This window comes from Schistocerca cancellata, chromosome 2 (genome assembly GCF_023864275.1).
Source record: "Schistocerca cancellata isolate TAMUIC-IGC-003103 chromosome 2, iqSchCanc2.1, whole genome shotgun sequence".
NCBI lineage: Eukaryota > Metazoa > Arthropoda > Insecta > Orthoptera > Acrididae > Schistocerca > Schistocerca cancellata.
Window position 1 is genome coordinate 92,781,549 of NC_064627.1, and position 15,419 is coordinate 92,796,967.

Here is a 15,419-nt window from a genome sequence, read left to right on the forward strand (position 1 = left end):
TAATGAATACAAAAGGAAAATGGCGACTTATTTACAAGAGGAGTAACTCTTCAAATAGTTCGCGCTTTGAGCCTTTCCTGGGACAGCAGTATTAGATTCCGATGCACTATTGTAGGTTTACTGTATCCCCTGGACCTTAGAATCAACGATAAAACACAGAAATTGCATCGATATTGAATACGAAAGGCAAAATGTCGACTTATTTACATCAGGAGTAACTCTTCTAATAGTTCGTGCATTTAGTCTTTCGTGGGACAGCTGTATTAGATTCCGATGCACCATTGCAGGTTTACTGTATCCCTTGTGCCTTCAAATCAGCGATTAAACACAGAAATTGCATCGATATTGAATACAATAAGCAAAATGTTGACTTGTTTATAAGAGGAGTAACTCTTCTTAGAGTTCGTGCTTTGAGCCTTTCCTGGGACAGCAGTATTAGATTCCGATGCACCATTGCAGGTTTACTATATCACTTGCACCTTCAAATCAACGATGAAACACAGAAATTGCATCGATTTTGAATACGAAAGTCAAAATGTCGACTTATTTATAAGTGGAGTAACTCTTCTTATAGTTCGTGCTTTGAGCCTTTCCTGGGACAGCAGTATTAGATTCCGATGCACCATTGCAGGTTTACTGTATCCCTTGGACCTTGAAATCAACGATGAAACACAGAAATTGCATCGATATTGAATACAAAAGGCAAATTGTCGACTTATTTACAAGAGGAGTTAAACTTCTAATAGTTCGTGCTTTTAGCCTTTCCTGGGACAGCAGTATTAGATTCCGATGCACCATTGCAGGTTTACTGTATCCCTTGGACCTTCGAATCAACGATGAAACACAGAAATTGCATCGATATTGAATACAAAAGGCAAATTGTCGACTTATTATAAGAGGAGTAACTCTTCTAATAGTTCGTGATTTTAGCCTTTCCTGGGACCGCAGTATTAGATTCCGATGCACCATTGCACGTTTACTGTACCCCTTGAACCTTCAAATGAACGATGAAACACAGAAATTGCATCGATATTGATTACAAAAGGCAAAATTTCGACTTATTTACAAGAGGAGTAACTCTTCTAATAGTTTGTGCTTTTAGCCATTCCTAGGACAGCTGTATTATATTCCGATGCACCATTGCAGGTTTACTGTATCCCTTGGACCTTCAAATCAACGATGAAACACAGAAATTGCGTCGATATTGAATACAAAAGCCAAAATGTCAACTTATTTACAAGAAGAATAACTCTTCTAATAATTCGTGATTTTAGCCCTTCCTGGGACAGCAGTATTAGATTCCGATGCACCATTGCAGGTTTACTGTATCACTTGGACCTTCAAATCAACGATGAAACACAGAAATTGCATTGATATTGAGTACAAAAGGCAAAATGTCGACTTATTTACAAGAGGAGTATCGCTTCTAATGGTTCGTGCTTTCAGCATATCCTGGGATAGCAGTAATGGATTCCGATGCACCATTGCAGGTTTACTGTATCCCTTGGACCTTCAAATCAACGATGAAACACAGAAATTGCATCGATATTGAATACAAAAGGCAAAATGTAGACTTATTTATAAGAGGAGTAACTCTTCCTATAGTTCGTGCTTTGAGCCTTTCCTGGGACAGCTGTATTAGATTCCGATGCACCATTGCAGGTTTACTATATCCCGTAGACCTTCAAATCAACGATGAAACACAGAAATTGCATCAATATTGAATACAAAAGTCAAAATGGCGACTTATTTATAAGAGGAGTAACTCTTCTAGTAGTTCGTGCTTTTAGCCTTTCATGGGACAGCAGTATTAGATTCCGATGCACCATTGCCGGTTTACTGTATCCCTTGGGCATTCAAATCAACGATGTAACACAGAAATTGCATCGATATTGAATACAAAAGGCAAAATGTCGACTTATTTATTGGAGGAGTAACTCTCCTAATAGTTTGTGCTTTGAGCCTTTCCTGGGACAGCAGTATTAGTTTCCGATGCACTATTCCAGGTTTACTGTATCCCTTGGACCTTCAAATCAACGACGAAACACAGAAATTGCATCGATATTGAATACAAAAGGCAAAATGTCGACTTATTTATAAGAGGAGTAACTCTTCTAATAGTTCGTGTTTTGAGCCTTTCCTGGGACAGCAGTATTAGATTCCGATGCCCCATCAGGTTTACTGTATCCCTTGGACCTTCGAATCAACGATGAAACACCGAAATTGCATCGATATTGAATACAAAAGGCAAATTGTCGACTTATTTACAAGAGGAATAACTCTTTTAATTGTTCGTGATTTAGCCTTTCCTGGGACAGCAGTATTAGATTCCGATGCACCATTGCAGGTTTACTGTATCCCTTGGATCTTCAAATCAACGATGAAACACAGAAGTTGCATCGATATTGTAAAAGGCAAAATGTCGGCTTATTTACAAGCGGAGTAACTCTTCTAATAGTTCGTGCTTTTAGCCTTTCCTGGGATAGCAGTATTAGATTCCGATGTACCATTGCAGGTTTACTGTATCCCTTATACCTTGAAATCAACGATCAAACACAGAAATTGCATCGATATTGAATACAAAAGGCAAAATGTCGACTTATTTGTAAGAGGAGTAACTCTTCTAATAATTCGTGCTTTGAGCCTTTCCTGGGATAGCATTATTAGATTCCGATGCACCATTGCAGGGTTACTGTATCCGTTGGACCTTCGAATCAACGATGAAACACATAAATTGGATCGATATTGAATACAAAATGCAAATTGTCGACTTATTTGCAAGAGGAGTAACTCTTCTAATAGTTCGTGTTTTAGCCTTTCCTGGGACAGCAGTATTAGATTCCGATGCACCATTGCAGGTTTACTGTATCCCTTGGACCTTCGAATCAACGATGAAACACAGAAATTGCGTCGATATTAAATACAAAATGCAAATTGTCGACTTATTTGCAAGAGGAGTAACTCTTCTAATAGTTCGTGTTTTAGCCTTTCCTGGGACAGCAGTATTAGATTCCGATGCACCATTGCAGGTTTACTGTATCCCTTGGACATTCGAATCAACGATGAAACACAGAAATTGCGTCGATATTAAATACAAAATGCAAATTGTCGACTTATTTGCAACTGGAGTAACCTTTCTAATAGTTCGTGATTTTAGCCTTTCCTGGGACAGCAGTATTAGATTCCGATGCACCATTGCCGGTTTACTGTATCCCTTGGGCATTCAAATCAACGATGAAACACAGAAATTGCATCGATAATGAATACAAAAGGAAAATGTCGACTTATTTACAAGAGGAGTAACTCTTCAAATAGTTCGCGTTTTGAGCCTTTCCTGGGATAGCAGTATTAGATTCCGATGCACTATTGTAGGTTTACTGTATCCCCTGGACCTTCAAATCAACGATGAAACACAGTAATTGCATCGATACTGAGTACAAAAGGCAAAATAACGACTTATTTATAAGAGGCGTAACTCTTTTAATGTTTCTTACTTTGAGCCTTTCCTGGGACAGCAGTATTAGATTCCGATGCACCATTGCAGGTTTACTGTATCCCTTGGACCTTCAAATCAACGATGATACACAGATATTGCATCGATATTGAATACAAAAGGTAAAATGTCGATTTATTTACAAGAGGAGTAACTCTTCTAATAGTTCGTGTTTAGAGCCTTACCTGGGACAGCAGTGTTATATTGCGATGCACCATTGCAGGTTTACTGTATCCCTTGGACCTTCAAATCAACGATGAAACACAGAAATTGCATCGATATTGAATACAAAAGGCAAATGTCGACTTATTTATAAGAGGAGTAACTCTTCTAATAGTTCGTGCATTGAGCCTTTTCTGGGACAGTAGTATTAGATTCCGATGCACCATTGCAGGTTTACTATATCCCTTGGACCTTCAAATCAACGATGAAACACAGAAATTGCATCGATATTGAATACAAAAGTCAAAATGTCAACTTATTTATAAGATGAGTATCTCTTCTAATATTTCGTGCTTTGAGCCTTTACTAGGACAGCAGTATTAGATTCCGATGTAACATTGCTGGTTTACTGTATCCCTTGGACCTTCAAATCAACGATGAAACACAGAAATTGCATCGATATTGAATAAAAAAAGCAAAATGTCGACTTATTTATAAGAGGAGTAACTCTTCTAATAGTTCGTGCTTTGACCCTTTCCTGGGACAGCAGTATTAGATTCCGATGCACCATTGCATGTTTACTGTATTCCTTGGACCTTCAATTCAACGATGAGACACAGAAATTGCATCGATACTGAATACAAAAGGCAAAATGTCGGCTTATTTACAAGAGGAGTAACTCTTCTAATTGTTCGTGCCTTTAGCCTTTCCTGGGACAGCAGTATTAGATTCCGATGAACCATTGCATTTTTACTGTATCCCTTGGCCCTTCAAATCAATGATGAAACACAGAAATTGCATCGATATTGAATACAAAAGGCAAATTGTCAACTTATTTACAAGAGGAGTAACTCTTCTAGCAGTTCGTGATTTTAGCCTTTCCTGACACAGCAGTATTAGATTCCGATGCACCATTGCAGGTTTACTGTATCCCTTGGACCTTCAAATCAACGATGAAACACAGAAATTGCATCGATATTGAATACAAAAGGCATAATGTCGGCTTATTTATAAGAGGAGTTACTCTTTTAATAGTTCGTGTTTTGAGCCTTTCCTGGGACAGCAGTGTTATATTGCGATGCACCATTGCAGGTTTACTGTATCCCTTGGACCTTCAAATCAACGATGAAACACAGAAATTGCATCGATATTGAACACAAAATGCAAAATGTCTACTTATTTTATAAGAGGAGTAACTCTTCTAATAGATCGTGCTTTGAGCCATTCCTAGGACAGCAGTATTAGATTGCGATGCACCATTGCAGGTTTACTGTATCCCTTGGACCTTCAAGTAAACGATGAAATACAGAATTTGCATCGATATTGAATACAAAAGGAAAATGTAGAATTATTTGTAAGAGGAGTAACTCTTCTAATAGTTCGTGCCTTGAGCCTTTCCTAGGACAGCAGTATTAAATTGCGATGCACCATTGCAGGTTTACTGTATCCCTTGGACCCCTCAAATCAACGATGAAACACAGAAATTGCATCGATAATGAATACAAAAGGAAAATGGCGACTTATTTACATGAGGAGTAACTCTTCAAATAGTTCGCGCTTTGAGCCTTTGCTGGGACAGCAGTATTAGATTCCGATTCACTGTTGTAGGTTTACTGTATCCCCTGGACCTTAGAATCAACGATAAAACACAGAAATTGCATCGATATTGAATACAAAAGGCAAAATGTCGACTTATTTACATCAGGAGTAACTCTTCTAATAGTTCGTGCATTTAGTCTTTCGTGGGACAGCAGTATTAGATTCCGATGCACCATTGCAGGTTTACTGTATCCCTTGTGCCTTCAAATCAGCGATTAAACACAGAAATTGCATCGATATTGAATACAATAAGCAAAATGTCGACTTGCTTATAAGAGGAGTAACTCTTCTTATAGTTCGTGCTTTGAGCCTTTCCTGGGACAGCAGTATTAGATTCCGATGCACCATTGCAGGTTTACTATATCACTTGCACCTTCAAATCAACGATGAAACACAGAAATTGCATCGATAATGAATACAAAAGTCAAAATGTCGACTTATTTATAAGAGGAGTAACTCTTCTTATAGTTCGTGCTTTGAGCCTTTCCTGGGACAGCAGTATTAGATTCCGATGCACCATTGCAGGTTTACTGTATCCCTTGGACCTTGAAATCAACGATGAAACACAGAAATTGCATCGATATTCAATACAATAGGCAAATTGTCGACTTATTTACAAGAGGAGTTACACTTCTAATAGTTCGTGCTTTTAGCCTTTCCTGGGACAGCAGTATTAGATTCCGATGCACCATTGCAGGTTTACTGTATCCCTTGGACCTTCGAATCAACGATGAAACACAGAAATTGCATCGATATTGAATACAAAAGGCAAATTGTCGACTTATTATAAGAGGAGTAACTCTTCTAATAGTTCGTGATTTTAGCCTTTCCTGGGACCGCAGTATTAGATTCCGATGCACCATTGCACGTTTACTGTAAACCTTGAACCTTCAAATGAACGATGAAACACAGAAATTGCATCGATATTGATTACAAAAGGCAAAATTTCGAATTATTTACAAGAGGAGTAACTCTTCTAATAGTTTGTGCTTTTAGCCATTCCTAGGACAGCAGTATTATATTCCGATGCACCATTGCAGGTTTACTGTATCCCTTGGACCTTCAAATCAACGATGAAAGAAAGAAATTGCATCGATATTGAATACAAAGGCAAAATGTAGACTTATTTATAAGAGGAGTAACTCCTCCACTACTTCGAGTTTGAGCCTTTCCTGGGACAGCAGTTATAGATTCCGATGCACCATTGCAGGTTTACTGTATCCCTTGAACCTTCAAATCAACGATGAAACACAGAAATTGCGTCGATATTGAATACAAAAGCCAAAATGTCAACTTATTTACAAGAAGAATAACTCTTCTAATAATTCGTGATTTTCGCCCTTCCTGGGACAGCAGTATTAGATTCCGATGCACCATTGCAGGTTTACTGTATCTCTTGGACCTTCAAATCAACGATGAAACACAGAAATTGCATTGATATTGAGTACAAAAGGCAAAATGTCGACTTATTTACAAGAGGAGTATCTCTTCTAATGGTTCGTGCTTTCAGCATTTCCTGGGATAGCAGTAATAGATTCCGGTGCACCATTGCAGGTTTACTGTATCCCTTGGACCTTCAAATCAACGATGAAACACAGAAATTGCATCGATATTGAATACAAAAGGCAAAATGTAGACTTATTTATAAGAGGAGTAACTCTTCCTATAGTTCGTGCTTTGAGCCTTTCCTGGGACAGCTGTATTAGATTCCGATGCACCATTGCAGGTTTACTATATCCCGTAGACCTTCAAATCAACGATGAAACACAGAAATTGCATCAATATTGAATACAAAAGTCAAAATGGCGACTTATTTATAAGAGGAGTAACTCTTCTAGTAGTTCGTGCTTTTAGCCTTTCCTGGGACAGCAGTATTAGATTCCGATGCACCATTGCCGGTTTACTGCATCCCTTGGGCATTCAAATCAACGATGTAACACAGAAATTGCATCGATATTGAATACAAAAGGCAAAATGTCGACTTATTTATTAGAGGAGTAACTCTCCTAATAGTTTGTGCTTTGAGCCTTTCCTGGGACAGCAGTATTAGATTCCGATGCACCATTCCAGGTTTACTGTATCCCTTGGACCTTCAAATCAACGACGAAACACAGAAATTGCATCGATATTGAATACAAAAGGCAAAGTGTCGACTTATTTATAAGAGGAGTAACTCTTCTAATAGTTCTTGCTTTGAGCCTTTCCTGGGACAGCAGTATTAGATTCCGATGCCCCATCAGGTTTACCGTATCCCTTGGACCTTCGAATCAACGATGAAACACCGAAATTGCATCGATATTGAATACAAAAGGCAAATTGTCGACTTATTTACAAGAGGAATAACTCTTCTAATAGTTCGTGCTTTTAGCCTTTCCTGGGACAGCAGTATTAGATTCCGATGCACCATTGCAGGTTTACTGTATCCCTTGGACCTTCGAATCAACGATGAAGCACATAAATTGGATCGATATTGAATACAAAATGCAAATTGTCGACTTATTTGCAAGAGGAGTAACTCTTCTAATAGTTCGTGTTTTAGCCTTTCCTGGGACAGCAGTATTAGATTCCGATGCACCATTGCAGGTTTACTGTATCCCTTGGACCTTCGAATCAACGATGAAACACAGAAATTGCGTCGATATTAAATACAAAATGCAAATTGTCGACTTATTTGCAGGAGGAGTACCTCTTCTAATAGTTCGTGTTTTAGCCTTTCCTGGGACAGCAGTATTAGATTCCGATGCACCATTGCAGGTTTACTGTATCCCTTGGACATTCGAATCAACGATGAAACACAGAAATTGCGTCGATATTAAATACAAAATGCAAATTGTCGACTTATTTGCAACAGGAGTAACCTTTCTAATAGTTCGTGATTTTAGCCTTTCCTGGGACAGCAGTATTAGATTCCGATGCACCATTGCCGGTTTACTGTATCCCTTGGGCATTCCAATCAACGATGAAACACAGAAATTGCATCGATATAGAATACAAAAGGCAAAATGACGACTTATTTATAAGAGGAGTAACTCTTCTAATAGTTCGTGCATTGAGCCCTTCCTGGGACAGCAGTATTAGATTCCGATGCACCATTGCAGGTTTACTGTATCCCGTGGACCTTCAAATCAACGATGAAACACAGAAATTGCATCGATAGTGAATACAAAAGACAAAATGTCGACTTATTTACAAGATGAGTAACTCTTCTAATAGTTCGTGCTTTGAGCCTTTCCTGGGATAGCATTATTAGATTCCGATGCACCATTGCAGGTTTACTGTATCCCTTGGACCTTCGAATCAACGATGAAACACATAAATTGGATCGATATTGAATACAAAATGCAAATTGTCGACTTATTTGCAAGAGGAGTAACTCTTCTAATAGTTCGTGTTTTAGCCTTTCCTGGGACAGCAGTATTAGATTCCGATGCACCATTGCAGGTTTACTGTATCCCTTGGACCTTCGAATCAACGATGAAACACAGAAATTGCGTCGATATTAAATACAAAATGCAAATTGTTGACTTATTTGCAACTGGAGTAACCTTTCTAATAGTTCGTGATTTTAGCCTTTCCTGGGACAGCAGTATTAGATTCCGATGCACCATTGCAGGTTTACTATATCCCGTAGACCTTCAAATCAACGATGAAACACAGAAATTGCATCAATATTGAATACAAAAGTCAAAATGGTGACTTATTTATAAGAGTAGTAACTCTTCTAGTAGTTCGTGCTTTTAGCCTTTCCTGGGACAGCAGTATTAGATTCCGATGCACCATTGCAGGTTTACTGTATCCCTTGGACCTTCGAATCAACGATGAAACACCGAAATTGCATCGATATTGAATACAAAAGGCAAATTGTCGAATTATTTACAAGAGGAATAACTCTTCTAATAGTTCGTGCTTTTAGCCTTTCCTGGGACAGCAGTATTAGATTCCGATGCACCATTGCAGGTTTACTGTATCCCTTGGACCTTCAAATCAACGATGAAACACAGAAATTGCATCAATATTGAATACAAAAGGCAAAATGTAGACTTATTTATAAGAGGAGTAACTCTTCTTATTGTTCGTGCTTTGAGCCTTTCCTGGGACAGCAGTATTAGATTCCGATGAACCATTGCAGGTTTACTACATCCCTTGGACTTTCAAATCAACGATGAAACACAGAAATTGCATCAATATTGAATACAAATGTCAAAATGTCGACTTATTTATAAGAGGAGTAACTCTTCTAGTAGATCGTGCTTTTAGCCTTTCCTGGGACAGCAGTATTAGATTCCGATGCACCATTGCCGGTTTACTGTATCCCTTGGGCATTCAAATCAACGATGAAACACAGAAATTGCATCGATATTGAATACAAAAGGCAAAATGACGACTTATTTATAAGAGGAGTATCTCTTCTAATGGTTCGTCCATTGAGCCGTTCCAGGGACAGCAGTATTATATTCCGATGCACCTTTGCAGGTTTACTGTATCCCGTGGACCTTCAAATCAACGATGAAACACAGAAATTGCATCGATAGTGAATACAAAAACAAAATGTCGACTTATTTACAAGATGAGTAACTCTTCTACTAGTTCGTGCTTTGAGCCTTTCCTGGGATAGCAGTATTAGATTCCGATGCACCATTGCAGGTTTACTGTATCCCTTGGACCTTCGAATCAACGATGAAACACATAAATTGGATCGATATTGAATACAAAATGCAAATTGTCGACTTATTTGCAAGAGGAGTAACTCTTCTAATAGTTCGTGTTTTAGCCTTTCCTGGGACAGCGGTATTAGATTCCGATGCACCATTGCAGGTTTACTGTATCCCTTGGACCTTCGAATCAACGATGAAACACAGAAATTGCATCGATATTGAATACAAAAGGCAAATTGTCGACTTATTTACAAGAGGTGTAATTCTTCTAATAGTTCGTGGTTTTAGCCTTTCCTGGGACAGCAGTATTAGATTCCGATGCACCATTTCAGGTTTACTGTATCCCTCGGATCTTCAAATCAACGATGAAACACAGAAATTGCATCGATATTGAATACAAAAGGCAAAATGTCAACTTATTTACAAGCAGAGTAACTCTTCTAATAGTTCGTGCTTTTAGCCTTTCCTGGGATAGCAGTATTAGATTCTGATGCACCATTGCAGGTTTACTGTATCCCTTGGACCTTCGAATCAACGATGAAACACAGAAATTGCATCGATATTGAGTACAAAAGAGAAATTGTCGACTTATTTACAAGAGGAGTAACTCTTCTAATAGTTCGTGTTTTTAGCCTTTCCTGGGACAGCAGTATTAGATTCCGATGCACCTTTGCAGGTTTACTGTATCCCTTGGACCTTCAAATCAACGATGAAACACAGAAATTTCATCGTAATTGAATACAAAAGGCAAAATGTCGACTTAATTACAAAAGGAGTAACTCTTCTAATTGTTCGTGATTTTAGCCTTTCCTGGGATAGCAGTATTAGATTCCGATGCAACATTGCCGGTTTACTGTATCCCTTGGGCATTCAAATCAACGATGAAACACAGAAATTGCATCGATATTGAACACAAAAGTCAAAATGACGACTTAATTATAAGAGGAGTAACTCATCTAATAGTTCGTGCATTGAGCCTTTCCTGGAACAGCGGTATTAGATTCCGATGCACCATTGCAGGTTTACTGTATCTCTTGGACCTTGAAATCAACGATGAAACACAGAAATTGCATCGATAGTGAATACAAAAGGCAAAATGTCGACTTATTTACAAGATGAGTAACTCTTCTAATAGTTCGTGCTTTGAGCCTTTCCTGGGATAGCAGTATTAGATTCCGATGCACCATTGCAGGTTTACTGTATCCCTTGGACCTTCGAATCAACGATGAAACACAGAAATTGGATCGATATTGAATACAAAATGCAAATTGTCGACTTATTTGAAAGAGGAGTAACTCTTCTAATAGCTCGTGATTTTAGCCATTCCTGGGTCAGCAGATAGAGATTCGGATGCACCATTGCAGGTTTACTGTATCCCTTGGAACTTCAAATCAACGATGAAACACAGTAATTGCATCAATATTGAATAGAAAATGCAAATTGTCGTCTTATTTGCAAGAGGAGTAACTCTTGTAATAGTTCGTGTTTTAACCTTTCCTGGGACAGCAGTATTAGATTCCGATGCACCATTGCAGGTTAACTGTATCCCTTGGACCTTCGAATCAACGATGAAACACAGAAATTGCGTCGATATTATATACAAAATGCAAATTGTCGACTTATTTGCAACAGGAGTAACTCTTCTAATAGTTCGTGATTTTAGCCTTTCCTGGGACAGCAGTATTAGATTCCGATGCACCATTGCATGTTTACTGTGTCCCTTGGACCTTCAACTCAACGATGAGACACAGATATTGCATCGATACTGAATACAAAAGGCAAAATGTCGACTTATTTACAAGAGGAGTAACTCTTCTAGTAGTTCGTGATTTCAGCCTTTTCTGGGACAGCAGTATTAGATTCCGATGCACCATTGCAGGTTTACTGTATCCCTTGGACCTTCGAATCAACGATGAATCACAGAAATTGCATCGATATTGAATACAAAAGGCAAACTGACGACTTATTTACAAGAGGAGTAACGCTTCTAATAGTTCGTGCTTTTAGCCTTTCCTGGGACAGCATTATTAGATTCCGATGCACCATTGCAGGTTTACTGTATCCCTTGGACCTTCAAATTAACGATGAAACACAGAAATTGCATCAATATTGAATACAAAAGGCAAAATGTAGACTTATTTATAAGAGGAGTAACCCTTCTTATTGTTCGTGCTTTGAGCCTTTCCTGGGACAGCAGTATTAGATTCCGATGAACCATTGCAGGTTTACTACATCCCTTGGACTTTCAAATCAACGATGAAACACAGAAATTGCATCAATATTGAATACAAAAGTCAAAATGTCGACTTATTTATAAGAGGAGTAACTCTTCTAGTAGATCGTGCTTTTAGCCTTTCCTGGGACAGCAGTATTAGATTCCGATGCACCATTGCCGGTTTACTGTATCCCTTGGGCATTAAAATCAACGATGAAACACAGAAATTGCATCGATATTGAATACAAAAGGCAAAATGTCGACTTATTTATAAGAGGAGTAACTCTTCTAATAGTTTGTGCATTGAGCCCTTTCTGGGACAGCAGTATTAGATTCCGATGCACCATTGCAGGTTTACTGTATCCCGTGGACCTTCAAATCAACGATGAAACACAGAAATTGCATCGATAGTGAATACAAAAGACAAAATGTCGACTTATTTACAAGATGAGTAACTCTTCTAATAGTTCGTGCTTTGAGCCTTTCCTGGGATAGCAGTATTAGATTCCGATGCACCATTGCAGGTTTACTGTATCCCTTGGATATTCAAATCAACGATGATACACAGAAATTGCATCGATATTGAATACAAAAGGCAAATTGTCGACTTATTTACAAGAGGTATAATTCTTCTAATAGTTCGTGGTTTTAGCCTTTCCTGGGACAGCAGTATTAGATTCCGATGCACCATTTCAGGTTTACTGTATCCCTTGGATCTTCAAATCAACGATGAAACACAGAAATTGCAACGATATAGAATACAAAAGGCAAAATGTCAACTTATTTACAAGCAGAGTAACTCTTCTAATAGTTCGTGCTTTTAGCCTTTCCTGGGATAGCAGTATTAGATTCTGATGCACCATTGCAGGTTTACTGTATCCCTTGGACCTTCGAATCAACGATGAAACACAGAAATTGCATCGATATTGAGTACAAAAGAGGAATTGTCGACTTATTTACAAGAAGAGTAACTCTTCTAATAGTTCGTGTTTTTAGCCTTTCCTGGGACAGCAATATTAGATTCCGATGCACCTTTGCAGGTTTACTGTATCCCTTGGACCTTCAAATCAACGATGAAACACAGAAATTTCATCGAAATTGAATACAAAAGGCAAAATGTCGACTTAATTACAAAAGGAGTAACTCTTCTAATAGTTCGTGATTTTAGCCTTTCCTGGGACAGCAGTATTAGATTCCGATGCACCATTGCCGGTTTACTGTATCCCTTGGGCATTCAAATCAACGATGAAACACAGAAATTGCATCGATATTGAATACAAAAGTCAAAATGACGACTTAATTATAAGAGGAGTAACTCTTCTGATAGTTCGTGCATTGAGCCTTTCCTGGGACAGCAGTATTAGATTCCGATGCACCATTGCAGGTTTACTGTATCCCGTGGACCTTCAAATCAACGATGAAACACAGAAATTGCATCGATAGTGAATACAAAAGGCAAAATGTCGACTTATTTACAAGATGAGTAACTCTTCTAATAGTTCGTGCTTTGAGCCTTTCCTGGGATAGCAGTATTAGATTCCGATGCACCATTGCAGGTTTACTGTATCCCTTGGACCTTCGAATCAACGATGAAACACAGAAATTGGATCGATATTGAATACAAAATGCAAATTGTCGACTTATTTGAAAGAGGAGTAACTCTTCTAATAGCTCGTGATTTTAGCCTTTCCTGGGTCAGCAGATAGAGATTCGGATGCACCATTGCAGGTTTACTGTATCCCTTGGAACTTCAAATCAACGATGAAACACAGTAATTGCATCAATATTGAATAGAAAATGGAAATTGTCGTCTTATTTGCAAGAGGAGTAACTCTTGTAATAGTTCGTGTTTTAACCTTTCCTGGGACAGCAGTATTAGATTCCGATGCACCATTGCAGGTTAACTGTATCCCTTGGACCTTCGAATCAACGATGAAACACAGAAATTGCGTCGATATTATATACAAAATGCAAATTGTCGACTTATTTGCAACAGGAGTAACTCTTCTAATAGTTCGTGCTTTTTGCCTTTCCTGGGACAGCAGTATTAGATTCCGATGAACCATTGCTGGTTTACTGTATCCCTTGGACCTTCAGATCAATGATGAAACACAGAAATTGCATCGATATTGAATACAAAAGGCAGAATGTCGACTTATTTACAAGAGGAGTAACTCTTCTAGTAGTTCGTGATTTTAGCCTTTCCTGGGACAGCAGTATTAGATTCCGATGAACCATTGCAGGTTTACTGTATCCCTTGGACCTTCGAATCAACGATGAAACACAGAAATTGCATCGATATTGAATACAAAATGCAAACTGACGACTTATTTACAAGAGGAGTAACGCTTCTAATAGTTCGTGCTTTTAGCCGTTCCTGGGACAGCAGTATTAGATTCCGATGCACCATTGCACGTTTACTGTATCCCTTGGACCTTCAAATCAACGATGAAACACAGAAATTGCATCAATATTGAATACAAAAGTCAAAATGTCGACTTATTTATAAGAGGAGTAACTCTTCTAGTAGTTCATGCTTTTAGACTTTCCTGGGACAGCAGTATTAGATTCCGATGCACCATTGCCGGTTTACTGTATCCCTTGGGCATTCAAATAAACGATGAAACACAGAAATTGCATCGATATTGAATACAAAAAGCAAAATGTCGACTTATTTATAAGAGGAGTAACTCTTCTAATAGTTCGTGCATTGAGCCTTTCCTGGGACAGCAGTATTAGATTCCAATGCACCATTGCAGGTTTACTGTATCCCGTGGACCTTCAAATCAACGATGAAACACAGAAATTGCATCGATAGTGAATACAAAAGGCGAAATGTCGACTTATTTACAAGATGAGTAACTCTTCTAATAGTTCGTGCTTTGAGCCTTTCCTGGGATAGCAGTATTATATTCCGATGCACCATTGCAGGTTTACAGTATCCCTTGGACCTTCGAATCAACGATGAGACACAGAAATTGGATCGGTATTGAATACAAAATGCAAATTGTCGACTTATTTGCAATTGGAGTAACTCTTCTAATAGTTCGTGCTATTAGCCTTTCCTGGGACAGCAGTATTAGATTCGGATGCACCATTGCAGGTTTACTGTATCGCTTGGACCTTCAAATCAACGATGAAACACAGAAATTGCATCGATATTGAATACAAAAGGCAAAATGTCGACTTATTTCCAAGAGGATTAATTCCTCTAATATTTCGTGCTTTTAGCCTTTCCTGGAACAGCAGTATTAGATTCCGATGCACCATTGCAGGTTTACTGTATCAATTGGAC